The sequence below is a fragment of the Oncorhynchus gorbuscha genome, unplaced genomic scaffold (assembly GCF_021184085.1).
Source record: "Oncorhynchus gorbuscha isolate QuinsamMale2020 ecotype Even-year unplaced genomic scaffold, OgorEven_v1.0 Un_scaffold_1156, whole genome shotgun sequence".
In the NCBI taxonomy this organism is placed as follows: domain Eukaryota; kingdom Metazoa; phylum Chordata; class Actinopteri; order Salmoniformes; family Salmonidae; genus Oncorhynchus; species Oncorhynchus gorbuscha.
The window spans coordinates 86,010-98,805 of NW_025746022.1; the positions used below are offsets into that span (position 1 = coordinate 86,010).

General features: G+C 45.9%; 6 non-coding genes across 6 annotated transcripts; all 6 read right to left on the reverse strand.

The window, feature by feature from the left end:
- Positions 1-7,574: 7,574 nt before the first annotated feature.
- On the reverse strand, positions 7,575-7,681 carry LOC124021643. Its single transcript, XR_006836264.1, has one exon. It is a non-coding gene; the product is annotated as a U6 spliceosomal RNA (small nuclear RNA).
- A 325-nt stretch (positions 7,682-8,006) lies between these two features.
- On the reverse strand, positions 8,007-8,113 carry LOC124021654. Its single transcript, XR_006836275.1, has one exon. It is a non-coding gene; the product is annotated as a U6 spliceosomal RNA (small nuclear RNA).
- Positions 8,114-9,001: 888 nt separating this feature from the next.
- LOC124021665 lies at positions 9,002-9,108 on the reverse strand. The gene has a single exon (XR_006836286.1). It is a non-coding gene; the product is annotated as a U6 spliceosomal RNA (small nuclear RNA).
- An 889-nt stretch (positions 9,109-9,997) lies between these two features.
- Positions 9,998-10,104, reverse strand: LOC124021672. Its single transcript, XR_006836292.1, has one exon. It is a non-coding gene; the product is annotated as a U6 spliceosomal RNA (small nuclear RNA).
- A 901-nt stretch (positions 10,105-11,005) lies between these two features.
- Positions 11,006-11,112, reverse strand: LOC124021673. The gene has a single exon (XR_006836293.1). It is a non-coding gene; the product is annotated as a U6 spliceosomal RNA (small nuclear RNA).
- Positions 11,113-12,031: 919 nt separating this feature from the next.
- On the reverse strand, positions 12,032-12,138 carry LOC124021650. Its single transcript, XR_006836271.1, has one exon. It is a non-coding gene; the product is annotated as a U6 spliceosomal RNA (small nuclear RNA).
- Between the last annotated feature and the right edge of the window lie 658 nt (positions 12,139-12,796).

Below are 12,796 nucleotides of genomic sequence, written 5' to 3' on the forward strand. Positions count from 1 at the left end.
ATATGATGGTGTAGAGTCACAGCCCTACACTGATATATGATGGTGTAGTGGAGGGGGAACAGCCCCTACACTGATATATGATGGTGTAGTGGAGGGGGGGGACAACCCTACACTGATATATGATGGTGTAGAGGAGGGGAGGGGAACACCCTACACTGATATATGATGGTGTAGTGGAGGGGGGGGGAACAGCCCCTACACTGATATATGATGGTGTAGAGGAGGGGGAGGGGAACAGCCCCTACACTGATATATGATGGTGTAGTGGAGGGGAACAGCCCCTACACTGATATATGATGGTGTAGAGGAGAGGTGGGGGAACAGCCCCTACACTGATATATGATGGTGTAGTGGAGGGGAACAGCCCCTACACTGATATATGATGGTGTAGAGGAGGAACAGCCCCTACACTGATATATGATGGTGTAGAGGAGGGGGGGACAGCCCCTACACTCACAGCCCCTACACTGATATGATGGTGTAGTGGAGGGGGGGAACAGCCCCAACACTGATATATGATGGTGTAGAGGAGGGGGAGGAACAGCCCTACACTGATATATGATGGTGTAGTGAGGAGGGGGAGGACAGCCCCTACACTGATATATGATGGTGTAGAGGAGGGGGAACAGCCCCTACAAGATATATGATGGTGTAGAGGAGGGGAGGGGAACAGCCCTTACACTGATATATGATGGTGTAGAGGAGGGGGGGAACACTACACTGATATATGATGGTGTAGAGGAGGGAGGGGAACAGCCCCTACACTGATATATGATGGTGTAGAGGAGGGGGGGGGACAGCCCCTACACTGATATATGATGGTGTAGAGGAGGGGGGGGGACAGCCCCTACACTGATATATGATGGTGTAGTGGAGGGGAACAGCCCCTACACTGATATATGATGGTGTAGCGGAGGGGGAACAGCCCCTACACTGATATATGATGGTGTAGTGGAGGGGGAACAGCCACTACACTGATATATGATGGTGTAGTGGAGGGGTAACAGCCCCTACACTGATATATGATGGTGTAGTGGAGGGGAACAGCCCCTACACTGATATATGATGGTGTAGAGGAGGGGGGGGACAGCCCCTCACTGATATATGATGGTGAGTGGAGGGGAAGGACCTGATATATGATGGTGTAGAGGAGGGGGGAACAGCCCCTACACTGATATATGATGGTGTAGTGGAGGGAACAGCCCCTACACTGATATATGATGGTCATGGAGGGGGAACAGCCCCTACACTGATATATGATGGTGATGGAGGGGGGACAGCCCCTACACCAGCCCATACACTGATACATGATGGTGTAAACCTGATGGGGTGTAGTGGAGGACACCCCTACACTGATATATGATGGTGTAGAGGAGGAGCCCCTACACTGATATATGGGTGTAGTGGGGGAACAGCCCCACACTGATATATGATGGTGTAGTGGAGGGGAACAGCCCCTACACTGATATATGATGGTGTAGTGGAGGGGGACACACTGATATATGATGGTGTAGAGGAGGGAACAGCCCATACACTGATATATGATGGTGTAGAGGAGGGGCACAGCCCCTACCAGCCCTACACTGATATATGATGGTGTAGTGGAGGGGGAACAGCCCCTACACTGATATATGATGGGGTGTAGTGGAGGGGAACAGCCCCTACACTGATATATGATAGTGACACTGATATATGATGGTGTAGTGGAGGGAACAGCCCCTACACTGATATATGATGGTGTAGAGGAGGGGGGGACAGCCCCTACACTGATATATGATGGTGTAGTGGAGGGGGATACACTGATATATGATGGTGTAGAGGAGGGAGGAGCCCCTACACTGATATATGGGTGTTGGAGGGGACAGCCCCTACACTGATATATGATGGTGTAGTGGAGGGGGGGAACAGCCCCTACACTGATATATGATGGTGTAGAGGAGGGGGAACAGCCCCTACACTGATATATGATGGTGTAGTGGAGGGGGGAACAGCCCCTACACTGATATATGATGGTGTAGAGGAGGGGGGGGAACAGCCCCTACTGTAGTGGAGGGGGCCCCTACACTGATATATTAGAGGGACAGCCCCCACTGATATATGAGTGTAGTGGAGGGGAACAGCCCCTACACTGATATATGATGGTGTAGAGGAGGGGAACAGCCCTACACTGATATATGATGGTGTAGAGGAGGGGGGGGGGACAGCCCCTACACTGATATATGATGGTGTACAGGAGGGGGGACACTGATATATGATGGTTAGTGGAGGGGGGGACAGCCCCTACACTGACCAACAGCCCCTACACTGATATATGATGGGACCTGACTGATATATGGATACCAGCAGCCCCTACATGATATATGATGGTGTAGTGGAGGGGAACAGCCCCTACACTGATATATGATGGTGAGGGGGGGGGGGGAACAGCCCCTACACTGATATATGATGGTGCTATTATTCAACCATGCTGGTCATTTATGAACATTTGAACATCTTGCCACGTTCTGTTATAATCTCCACCCGGCACAGCCAGAGAGGACTGGCCACCCCACATATGCTCTCTCTAATTCTCTCTTTCTTTCTCTCTCTCGGAGGACCTGAGCCCTAGGACCGTGCCCCAGGACTACCTGACATGATGGACCTGCTGTCCCCATCCACCTGACTGTGCTGCTGCTCCAGTTTCAACTGTTCTGGATGACCATGCTGGTCATTTATGAACATTTGAACATCTTGGTCATGTTCTGTTATAATCTCTACCCGGCACAGCCAGAAGAGGATGGCCACCCCACAGCCCGGTTCCTCTCTACCTAGGTTTTGGCCTGGGGTTTTTAGCCACCGTGCTTTTACACCTGCATTGTTTGCTGATACCAGCACTTTGAGATATCAGCATAGCTATATAAATAAATTTGATTTGATTTGGATTTGGTGTAGATACCAGCACTGATATATGATAGTGTAGTGAACAGTGGGTTAGTGGGATCAGCTACCTGTCATCACACCCACTGATCCCACTCAACCCAACCCATCCCAGCTACCTGTCATCACACCAACTGATCCCACTCAACCCAACCCATCCCAGCTACCTGTCATCACACCCCTGATCCCACTCAACCCAACCCATCCCAGGGGTTCCCAGTGTCATCACACCCACTGATCCCAGTACATAGGACCTGATGGGGTTAGTGGATACCAGCTACCTGTCATCACACATAGGACCTGATGGGGATTAGTGGATCCACATCCTAAACAGCTCACATTACCTAAGTGTCTTTCCATTCAAAACTATTAATCCAACCCTTCCCAAGGACTCTTCTATTTTCAGGAGAATATAGGACCTGTTGGGGTTAGTGGATACCAGCAGTACATAGGACCTGATGGGGTTAGTGGATACCAGGAGAACATAGGACCTGATGGGGTTAGTGGATACCAGCAGTACATAGGACCTGATGGGGTTAGTGGATACCAGCAGTACATAGGACCTGATGGGGTTTTAGTGGATACCAGCAGTACATAGGACCTGATGGGGTTAGTGGATACCAGGATAACATAGGACCTGATGGGGTTAGGGGACACCAGCAGTACATAGGACCTGATGCGGTTAGTGGATACCAGCAGTACATAGGACCTGATGGGGTTAGTGGATACCAGCAGTATATAGGACCTGATGGGGTTAGTGGATACCAGCAGTACATAGGACCTGATGGGGTTAGTGGATACCAGCAGTACATAGGACCTGATGGGGTTAGTGGATACCAGCAGTACATAGGACCTGATGGGGTTAGTGGATACCACGAGAACATAGGACCTGATGGGGTTAATAATAATAATAATAATATATGCCATTTAGCAGACGCTTTTATCCAAAGCGACTTACAGTCATGTGTGCATACATTCTACGTATGGGTGGTCTCGGGAATCGAACCCACTACCCTGGCGTTACAAGCGCCATGCTCTACCAACTGAGCTACAGAAGGACCACTGTTGGGGTTAGTGGATTAGTGGATACCAGCAGTACATAGGACGTGTTGGGGTTAGTGGATACCAGCAGTACATAGGACGTGTTGGGGTTAGTGGATACCAGCAGTACATAGGACCTGATGGGGTTAGTGGATACCGGCAGTACATAGGACCTGATGGGGTTAGTGGATACCAGCAGTACATAGGACCTGATGGGGTTAGTGGATACCGGCATGTGGTCCTCCTGGCCAGGAGTCTGCTGCTGGAGGGGCCATGGTTCTCTAATAGACACATAGAGGAGATCATGGCTCTCTGGGGAAATCTTCTGGCGAGAGACAAGGCAGCAATCTCCTACCCCGAGAGGTTCCGGGACCGAGTCCTGCAGGGGCACTTCAACTATTCAAAGACCTCAACCGTGAAGGGGGAAGAGAGTGTGAAGGGGGAAGAGAGTATGAAGGGGGAAGAGAGTGTGAAGGGGGAAAGAGTGTGAAGGGGAAGAGAGTGTGAAGGGGGAAGAGACTGTGAAGGGGGAGAGAGTGTGAAGGGGGAAGAGACTATGAAGGGGGAAGAGAGTGTGAAGGGGGAAGAGAGTAATGAAGTGGGAAGAGAGTATGAAGGGGGAAGAGAGTGTGAAGGGGAAGAGACTATGAAGAGGAAGGGGGAAGAGAGTGTGAAGGGGGAAGAGAGTGTGAAGGGGGAAGAGAGTAATGAAGGGGGAAGAGAGTGTGAAGGGGGAAGAGAGTAATGAAGGGGGAAGAGAGTGTGAAGGGGGAAGAGAGTGTGAAGGGGGAAGAGAGTATGAAGGGGGAAGAGAGTATGAAGGGGGAAGAGACTATGAAGGGGGAAGAGAGTGTGAAGGGGAAGAGAGTAATGAAGGGGAAGAGAGTAATGAAGGGGGAAGAGAGTGTGAAGGGGGAAGAGAGTAATGAAGTGGGAAGAGAGTATGAAGGGGGAAGAGAGTAATGAAGGGGGAAGAGAGTGTGAAGGGGAAGAGACTATGAAGGGGAAGAGAGTGTGAAGGGGGAAGAGAGTAATGAAGGGGGAAGAGAGTGTGAAGGGTGAAGAGACTATGAAGGGGAGAGAGTGTGAAGGGGGAAGAGAGTGTGAAGGGGGAAGAGACTATGAAGGGGAAGAGAGTGTGAAGGGGGAAGAGAGTAATGAAGGGGGAAGAGAGTGTGAAGGGTGAAGAGACTATGAAGGGGGAAGAGAGTGTGAAGGGGGAAGAGAGTGTGAAGGGGGAAGAGAGTGTGAAGGGGGAAGAGAGTGTGAAGGGGGAAGAGAGTAATGAACCTGACATGTAGCCGTCCACGGTGTTCTCCAGTTCGGAACAGGCGGTTCCCCAAAGGTGAGTTTTTATTTGATTTTTTAAGGTCCATTTTTTTTATTCCATCAATTTTGTTCATCTTAAAAAATAAAAATTTCAAACAAAATCACACTGGGAGCAGTGATAAGGCTTCACTCCTGTGTGTGTTCTCTCATGCTCGTTCAGTTGTCCTGACCAGCTAAAACTACTTTTACAATGGGAACAATTATAAGGCTTTTCCCCTGTGTGTGAGATTTCAGGTCCCCTGATCGAGAAAATGTTCTTCCACACTGAGAGCATTGGAATGGTTTTTCTCCTTTGTGTGTGTTCTCTTATGCTCGTGCAGATGTGTTGACTGGATAAATCTCTTTCCACACTGGAAGCAATGGTAAGGCTTATCTCCTGTGTGTGTTCTCTCGTGTGATTTCAGGTTCCTTGATAGGGAAAATCTATTTTTACACTGGGAGCATTGGAAAAGCTTCTCCCCCATGTGTGTCATCTCATGCTTTCTCGGATTCCATACTCGGGTAAAACTCTTTCCACATGGAGAGCAGTTGTAAGACTTCTTCTCTGCATGTGTTCTCTTATGGTTTTTCAGGCTCCATAAATGGGTATAACTCTTTCCACACTGGGAGCAGTGGTGTCGTCTCACTGGTTCAGACGTCTCTGGTTCCTCTGAGTCAGGTCTCTCTTCTGCTAAAGATAAACAGAGTGGTTAAAACAGGGAGACCTGAATGGAATCTCCACATACATTTTAGTCATTTAGTCAGACCCTCTTATCCAGAGAGACTTACAGTCAAGTGCTCTTAGCATGTGATGCATGTGCTCCATTGTCTCTTAGCATGTGATGCATGTGCTCCATTATTTACATGACCCATGTACTTTACACTGTGTTGCTTTAAGGGAATAGTATGGTCACTATCCAGAGCAACTTGCAGTTAGTGCATCCATCTTAATAAGGTAGCTCAACTCAATTTGGTTGAAACTAAGTTTGGCTATTGAGCAATTAAGCTGGCTAGCTAACGCTACCTTACCCGGAAATATCCGATGGCGGAGTGAAGGAAAAGCGTTGGAACAGTGATACATCAAGCTCTTCAACATTCCAATAATCCTTCACAAGGTTTCTCAGTTGGTACCAAATTGGGACACTTACCGACCAGAGCCCACTTACCGACCAGAGCCCACTTACCGACCAGAGCCCACTTACCGACCAGAGCCCACTTACCGACCAGAGCCCACTTACCGACCAGAGCCCACTTACAGACCAGAGCCTACTGGACAAAATATGTTTCAGAGGACGTGAAAATTCTACAATCCCATCAACAATATAAATCCAAAGTATAACATCTGCCATGTAGTTGCCTTCCTTGCATTAACCCAAACTCTTGCGACACCATCAAAGTCGGTACGCCGTTTGCCCAGCTGAAGCCACCTGACACCTGAGTTCGGCCTCATCCCTGGTGCCAGCTGGGAAAACCTACCAAGTAGACCACCACCATAGTTTATATAATACAAGCGCAGCAAACTGTGTTCTGAGGTCAAGTGTTAAAAATATTACAAAGAAAATTTCCACCACTTTATACTATAACCAGTTAAACTACGACTCCCAGACTGCATTGCAATGCCCCACTGGAAAAAGTTAGTCCAACTGACTAAAACATCACTAAAATCAAAGGACATCATGACAACTGCAGGCAGGGTAGCCTAGTGTTTAGAATGTTGGACTAGTAACTGCAAGATCAAATCCCAGAGCTAGCAAGGTAAAAATCTGTCATTCTACCCCTGATCAAGCCAACTAACCCACTGTTCCTAGGCCATCATCGAAAATAAGAAAATGTTCTTAAATGACTATTCTCTTTCTCTCGCTGAGTCTGACTTTGATGTCTGTTTAAAATGTTGTGACATTCAAGTTTGTTATGTTTAATACAACTGGACTAAAATTGAACCCAAGTCTCTCTCCAATTCATTTGTAGATATTGAATAAAGTTGGACTCAGAGTGCAACCTTGTCTCACTCCCCAATTCATTTCTAAACTTTGAATAAAGTTGAACTCTGACTGCAACCGTGCCTAACTCGCCAATTATTTGTCTACATGTTGAATAAAGTTGGTCTCAGGCTGCAACCTTGTCTCACTCCCCATTTCAAAATAAGGAAGGCTTCACACATTTTCCTGTCATTCTACTGTAGACTGAGCTTCTCTCATCCAGCATTTCCCCTCCTCCTTAGACTAGACTGAGGGGAATGGACCATTTATTCTCCCCGGGTCACTACCGCCCAATCTTCTCTGTTTGGTTCCAATTTCTCAACGTGTGAGGAAAATAAGGAGCGCTTCACGGATTTGCGTGTCATCCTTTCGCAGGGGCCATGCTAATCTTCTCTGTATCGATCCAATTTTAGTATATGTGCTGCCAAAGCGAGCACAATACAAAACTATGAGAGGCCCTCATATATAGATCACAAGCCCTCTGAAGGTTCTGGTCATGGTTGGGGTCAAACAGAGGTCAGACCCTCAAAAACCACCCCTAGAATAATAAAGTTGGTCTCAGGCTGCAACCTTGTCTCACTCCCCATTTCAAAATAAGGAAGGCTTCACACATTTTCCTGTCATTCTACTGTAGACTGAGCTTCTCTCATCCAGCATTTCCCCTCCTCCTTAGACTAGACTGAGGGGAATGGACCATTTATTCTCCCCGGGTCACTTACCGCCCAATCTTCTCTGTTTGGTTCCAATTTCTCAACGTGTGAGGAAAATAAGGAGCGCTTCACGGATTTGCGTGTCATCCTTTCGCAGGGGCCATGCTAATCTTCTCTGTATCGATCCAATTTTAGTATATGTGCTGCCAAAGCGAGCACAATACAAAACTATGAGAGGCCCTCATATATAGATCACAAGCCCTCTGAAGGTTCTGGTCATGGTTGGGGTCAAACAGAGGTCAGACCCTCAAAAACCACCCCTAGAATATTGCTGTGATGTTTAAACTTTATTTGGAGATGTAGAACTTGAAATAGAATTGACTTTAGATTTTTTAAAGATTGATCTTAGACTAAAATGTAGTTTAAAAACAAAGCCTTTTATGATTCAGGACTCTTGGTCTGTAACCCCTCCCTCACCTGCTGCTTTTAGTTGCTCCTCCCCAAGTCTTTGTTCCCCTGCCCCGACAACTTCCCACCCTTCCCCCGTTTTCTGCAACATGGCCTGGCCAATGATACTTATAACTAACTCCCCAATTAGTAGAGAGAAGAGAGAGAGAGAGAGAGAGAGAGAGAGAGAGAGAGAGAGAGAGAGAGAGAGAGAGAGAGAGAGTTTGATGTCTGTTTAAAATGTTGTGACATTCAAGTTTGTTATGTTTAATACAACTGGACTAAAATTGAACCCAAGTCTCTCTCCAATTCATTTGTAGATATTGAATAAAGTTGGACTCAGAGTGCAACCTTGTCTCACTCCCCAATTCATTTCTAAACTTTGAATAAAGTTGAACTCTGACTGCAACCGTGCCTAACTCGCCAATTATTTGTCTACATGTTGAATAAAGTTGGTCTCAGGCTGCAACCTTGTCTCACTCCCCATTTCAAAATAAGGAAGGCTTCACACATTTTCCTGTCATTCTACTGTAGACTGAGCTTCTCTCATCCAGCATTTCCCCTCCTCCTTAGACTAGACTGAGGGGAATGGACCATTTATTCTCCCGGGTCACTACCGCCCAATCTTCTCTGTTTGGTTCCAATTTCTCAACGTGTGAGGAAAATAAGGAGCGCTTCACGGATTTGCGTGTCATCCTTTCGCAGGGGCCATGCTAATCTTCTCTGTATCGATCCAATTTTAGTATATGTGCTGCCAAAGCGAGCACAATACAAAACTATGAGAGGCCCTCATATATAGATCACAAGCCCTCTGAAGGTTCTGGTCATGGTTGGGGTCAAACAGAGGTCAGACCCTCAAAAACCACCCCTAGAATATTGCTGTGATGTTTAAACTTTATTTGGAGATGTAGAACTTGAAATAGAATTGACTTTAGATTTTTTAAAGATTGATCTTAGACTAAAATGTAGTTTAAAAACAAAGCCTTTTATGATTCAGGACTCTTGGTCTGTAACCCCTCCCTCACCTGCTGCTTTTAGTTGCTCCTCCCCAAGTCTTTGTTCCCCTGCCCCGACAACTTCCCACCCTTCCCCCGTTTTCTGCAACATGGCCTGGCCAATGATACTTATAACTAACTCCCCAATTAGTAGAGAGAGAGAGAGAGAGAGAGAGAGAGAGAGAGAGAGAGAGAGAGAGAGAGAGAGAGAGAGAGAGAGAGAGTTTGATGTCTGTTTAAAATGTTGTGACATTCAAGTTTGTTATGTTTAATACAACTGGACTAAAATTGAACCCAAGTCTCTCTCCAATTCATTTGTAGATATTGAATAAAGTTGGACTCAGAGTGCAACCTTGTCTCACTCCCCAATTCATTTCTAAACTTTGAATAAAGTTGAACTCTGACTGCAACCGTGCCTAACTCGCCAATTATTTGTCTACATGTTGAATAAAGTTGGTCTCAGGCTGCAACCTTGTCTCACTCCCCATTTCAAAATAAGGAAGGCTTCACACATTTTCCTGTCATTCTACTGTAGACTGAGCTTCTCTCATCCAGCATTTCCCCTCCTCCTTAGACTAGACTGAGGGGAATGGACCATTTATTCTCCCGGGTCACTACCGCCCAATCTTCTCTGTTTGGTTCCAATTTCTCAACGTGTGAGGAAAATAAGGAGCGCTTCACGGATTTGCGTGTCATCCTTTCGCAGGGGCCATGCTAATCTTCTCTGTATCGATCCAATTTTAGTATATGTGCTGCCAAAGCGAGCACAATACAAAACTATGAGAGGCCCTCATATATAGATCACAAGCCCTCTGAAGGTTCTGGTCATGGTTGGGGTCAAACAGAGGTCAGACCCTCAAAAACCACCCCTAGAATATTGCTGTGATGTTTAAACTTTATTTGGAGATGTAGAACTTGAAATAGAATTGACTTTAGATTTTTTAAAGATTGATCTTAGACTAAAATGTAGTTTAAAAACAAAGCCTTTTATGATTCAGGACTCTTGGTCTGTAACCCCTCCCTCACCTGCTGCTTTTAGTTGCTCCTCCCCAAGTCTTTGTTCCCCTGCCCCGACAACTTCCCACCCTTCCCCGTTTTCTGCAACATGGCCTGGCCAATGATACTTATAACTAACTCCCCAATTAGAGAGAGAGAGAGAGAGAGAGAGAGAGAGAGAGAGAGAGAGAGAGAGAGAGAGAGAGAGAGAGAGAGAGAGAGAGAGAGAGAGAGAGTTTGATGTCTGTTTAAAATGTTGTGACATTCAAGTTTGTTATGTTTAATACAACTGGACTAAAATTGAACCCAAGTCTCTCTCCAATTCATTTGTAGATATTGAATAAAGTTGGACTCAGAGTGCAACCTTGTCTCACTCCCCAATTCATTTCTAAACTTTGAATAAAGTTGAACTCTGACTGCAACCGTGCCTAACTCGCCAATTATTTGTCTACATGTTGAATAAAGTTGGTCTCAGGCTGCAACCTTGTCTCACTCCCCATTTCAAAATAAGGAAGGCTTCACACATTTTCCTGTCATTCTACTGTAGACTGAGCTTCTCTCATCCAGCATTTCCCCTCCTCCTTAGACTAGACTGAGGGGAATGGACCATTTATTCTCCCGGGTCACTACCGCCCAATCTTCTCTGTTTGGTTCCAATTTCTCAACGTGTGAGGAAAATAAGGAGCGCTTCACGGATTTGCGTGTCATCCTTTCGCAGGGGCCATGCTAATCTTCTCTGTATCGATCCAATTTTAGTATATGTGCTGCCAAAGCGAGCACAATACAAAACTATGAGAGGCCCTCATATATAGATCACAAGCCCTCTGAAGGTTCTGGTCATGGTTGGGGTCAAACAGAGGTCAGACCCTCAAAAACCACCCCTAGAATATTGCTGTGATGTTTAAACTTTATTTGGAGATGTAGAACTTGAAATAGAATTGACTTTAGATTTTTTAAAGATTGATCTTAGACTAAAATGTAGTTTAAAAACAAAGCCTTTTATGATTCAGGACTCTTGGTCTGTAACCCCTCCCTCACCTGCTGCTTTTAGTTGCTCCTCCCCAAGTCTTTGTTCCCCTGCCCCGACAACTTCCCACCCTTCCCCGTTTTCTGCAACATGGCCTGGCCAATGATACTTATAACTAACTCCCCAATTAGTAGAGAGAGAGAGAGAGAGAGAGAGAGAGAGAGAGAGAGAGAGAGAGAGAGAGAGAGAGAGAGAGAGAGAGAGAGAGAGAGAGAGAGAGAGAGAGAGAGAGAGTTTGATGTCTGTTTAAAATGTTGTGACATTCAAGTTTGTTATGTTTAATACAACTGGACTAAAATTGAACCCAAGTCTCTCTCCAATTCATTTGTAGATATTGAATAAAGTTGGACTCAGAGTGCAACCTTGTCTCACTCCCCAATTCATTTCTAAACTTTGAATAAAGTTGAACTCTGACTGCAACCGTGCCTAACTCGCCAATTATTTGTCTACATGTTGAATAAAGTTGGTCTCAGGCTGCAACCTTGTCTCACTCCCCATTTCAAAATAAGGAAGGCTTCACACATTTTCCTGTCATTCTACTGTAGACTGAGCTTCTCTCATCCAGCATTTCCCCTCCTCCTTAGACTAGACTGAGGGGAATGGACCATTTATTCTCCCCGGGTCACTACCGCCCAATCTTCTCTGTTTGGTTCCAATTTCTCAACGTGTGAGGAAAATAAGGAGCGCTTCACGGATTTGCGTGTCATCCTTTCGCAGGGGCCATGCTAATCTTCTCTGTATCGATCCAATTTTAGTATATGTGCTGCCAAAGCGAGCACAATACAAAACTATGAGAGGCCCTCATATATAGATCACAAGCCCTCTGAAGGTTCTGGTCATGGTTGGGGTCAAACAGAGGTCAGACCCTCAAAAACCACCCCTAGAATATTGCTGTGATGTTTAAACTTTATTTGGAGATGTAGAACTTGAAATAGAATTGACTTTAGATTTTTTAAAGATTGATCTTAGACTAAAATGTAGTTTAAAAACAAAGCCTTTTATGATTCAGGACTCTTGGTCTGTAACCCCTCCCTCACCTGCTGCTTTTAGTTGCTCCTCCCCAAGTCTTTGTTCCCCTGCCCCGACAACTTCCCACCCTTCCCCCGTTTTCTGCAACATGGCCTGGCCAATGATACTTATAACTAACTCCCCCAATTAGAGAGAGAGAGAGAGAGAGAGAGAGAGAGAGAGAGAGAGAGAGAGAGAGAGAGAGAGAGAGAGAGAGAGAGAGAGTTTGATGTCTGTTTAAAATGTTGTGACATTCAAGTTTGTTATGTTTAATACAACTGGACTAAAATTGAACCCAAGTCTCTCTCCAATTCATTTGTAGATATTGAATAAAGTTGGACTCAGAGTGCAACCTTGTCTCACTCCCCAATTCATTTCTAAACTTTGAATAAAGTTGAACTCTGACTGCAACCGTGCCTAACTCGCCAA